Source organism: Lactuca sativa, chromosome 4 (genome assembly GCF_002870075.4).
Source record: "Lactuca sativa cultivar Salinas chromosome 4, Lsat_Salinas_v11, whole genome shotgun sequence".
Classification (NCBI taxonomy): Eukaryota; Viridiplantae; Streptophyta; class Magnoliopsida; order Asterales; family Asteraceae; genus Lactuca; species Lactuca sativa.
Genome location: NC_056626.2, coordinates 409479450 through 409482658, shown reverse-complemented (window position 1 = coordinate 409482658; position 3209 = coordinate 409479450). Strand labels below are relative to the sequence as shown.

Below are 3209 nucleotides of genomic sequence, written 5' to 3'. Positions count from 1 at the left end.
ACACATGTACCTACTACTTTTTATTGTATTTAATTGGTAAAAGGGTTAAAAAAAACTGAATTATCAAGGAAAAACAAAAAGAAAATATTAGAAGGCTTCCTGTTTTCAAAAATTCATATAACCACTTAATGTGGATTCCTCCATGTATCCATCTTAATTAAATGGTGGTAACCTACTACCTACCTAATAATCAAAAGACTCAGTTTTTCAAACTTAACAGTACCAAGGAATTACAAACTAGTTTCAACGAATTCTGCCCCATCATCCAATGTTTCATGTTTGTTGAGGAGGACCAAAGTCATCCTCCATGGAATCATGTTCAATACTTTCTTCTTCCTTTTTATGGATCCGCTGTTGAGATTTGTTGTGCTTTTTACTCGTGTGGATGCTGCATACTGTCCATTCTTCCATCTTCAATAAGAAACTCCGAACATCAAATAACAGAAATATTACACATATTTAATTAACCAAATCAATAAAACACGCGTACGTATGTACGTACGTACCTTGTTTGGTAAGGGATATAGAAGCCGAAACTGATACAAGATCCATGGGGTCCTGGAGCGGCGTTGATTGGATATTTGGTAGAAAACAAAGCATTTTTTGAAACCGATAGGATGGTTGCAACCAAGATCTAAAATGAACTTGTGGCTGTTAATGATGGGTTTCCAGAAGCCTGCTGGATTGGAAAAGGGACGGTGGGAACTTGTTTTGCAGAAGAAATACCTTTTCTCCTTCGGGTTACCTGGAAACACACATGAAAAAAATCAATCTTTTATAGAAATAAAAGAATGGAAGGAAGGGGTAGCGACGTACGTACCTGGGAGACGTGATGGATGGTGGAGGAAGAGGTGGTGGGCGTGGAGGATGGCCGTGGCCGGCAAAGGGAAGGAGAATACCTTGGGGCACATGTACTGGATGATGATCTATTCGTCTGTCGGACGAAAATGATATCCAATCGGCATCTGAAGCTTCCGAATTGCCGTCGTGCGGCTGGTCTCGAGGGTATCTTCCATCTCCATGTGCGGATGGATGGATCGAGCTGTAAATGACAACCACAATCAAAGAGGACTCGGATGTTAACAAGACAAGTATTTATCAGAAAATTAACTAAAAAGTCTTGTTTCCCTTTTCCTAGACATATACAATAATAATGTGTAGGATAAATTATTAAAAATGAAGACAACAGTTCTAGCGGTAGCAAAACGACAAACAAGGCATGATAGAGATAAGAGCTTCACAATGCATAGTATAAAAGTTGAATAACATGATTAGTAGATCGAATACCAATTATAACATGATTAGTAGATCGAATACCAATTAAATGGAGTGTGTGTGGTGATATGGAGTACAGTTGAATGATCATTGAATGATTCAATAAAAGGAATAAATTTGTGATTAGGATTGAATATGTATTTAATGGGTTGTGGGTGGTGTTGGGTAGATATTTAATGGATGATGTGACAATCCACTGAATCTCTTTAGAGTTCAAATGACTGTGGATACTCTAAGGGAAAATAAGTAATTTACTAATAGTAATCAATTTGTTTTTTTTTTTTTAATTTGAAAAAAATAACCATTATTTTTGGAATAGAGCATTCCAAAGAAGTATTATTCATTCTGGAGTAGTCGATGATAGGTATAGTTTAGAATCTGAAATATAAGACCGTACATTTTGGTTTGACATATCAATTTTGGAATACGGTAGTCAATATTGTATATGTAGAATTGACATTCCAGACTAACATCCCGAAAACCATTCTGAACAATAAAATACTAGGTTTTCATCCCCTATATGACATGTGGTATTCCATTTAGTTATTCACTTACAAAGAGGATCTATAATTCTCTATTATAATTGTTTGAACATGAGTTTTTCAGACAACAACCATGAAGAAAGTTTTACCAACTTGCATGTTTACCTGCACAACCTTAGGCGGATGAACCCTCATAATTACACAAACATCAAAATTGATGTTATGGATCATTTCCAATTCTGTTTTGTGGCTATTGGATGTGTAGTAAAATAAGTATGTTCCAAAATTTAAATGTTTATTTAAAGTCTATAATGTTTTTACAACTAATTGTTTTGTTTTCCCAAAAAGTTACAACTCCATGCATTCCTGGGTTGTTTGTTGTCTGTCATCTTTATAGGTAGTATCCCTCTAAGAGGGAACTACCTACACCAATGTTCATAGCAGTTGCTATGGACGAAAGCAACCAAACCTTGCATACAGTATTCTGTGTGGGCGTGGCAAATAATGTCAACTATTGGACCTGGTTCCTGATGAGGTTGAATGTAACGCCTACAGATTCAGACTAGTCAATTTAGAGCAATAAACATTAAAAATGATTTTTTGATAGAAGATTATTTAGAATAAATAGTCTTAACTAAAGTATAGTATATATCACACGGTTACGTATATATAAAGAACATTGAAATCCAACTTATAACGAAGAAGTTATGACCCGTCGAAGTTTTACGATTAAAACGCCACGACGCCGCGTATCGTAAAAAGTGAATTTTTGATAAGCTACTTTTTAGCCTTATCAATAAAAATGAAAGTCGTAGTATATGTTAAACCGAGAACGTACATAAAAAGAACGTCCAAATCTGACTTCGTTTCAGGAAGTTATGATTTTTCTAAGATTTAGCATAATAGTACACAACCCGGAAATCGAATTTTAGACCTATCGATTATTAGCCGACACAACCTAAATGAGAATTGTAAATCTCATTAATAGGAGCTCAACGATATAAAGACAGTCAAAAACAGACGTTGGGTGACAAAATTATGAATTTTTAACGGACTTTAACTGTCTAAGCCTATTAAAACACAACTTTAAAAATAAAGTCAAAATTAGCCAACTAATTCTAAAAGAAAGTTGTAGGTCATGTTGCTACCTACGTATGGATATAAAGAACGTGAAAAACGAAGCTTGTATGCGAAATTTATGGATTTTAGAAGATAATTAACTTTTCTATTAAATTTCGGAGGTGACACATGGCACCATCACAACCACACCTTCTACCCCACAGCTTCGCAAGCGATCACAACACCTGGCACTTTAACACTCCGTGTTCAACACTAAAACACTCCATGTTGCAGAATTCAACAACCTATAAATAGAGGTGCAAATCACTCTATTTCTCACACCATTCTAACCCATTATCTCCCAACACCCCCAAACCCTCAAGACTTTTCCCT

At 35.4% G+C, this 3209-nt stretch overlaps 1 pseudogene; it reads right to left on the bottom strand.

The window, feature by feature from the left end:
• Positions 1-273: 273 nt before the first annotated feature.
• LOC111884228 (NAC domain-containing protein 83-like) lies at positions 274-1027 on the bottom strand (annotated as a pseudogene).
• Positions 1028-3209: the final 2182 nt, after the last annotated feature.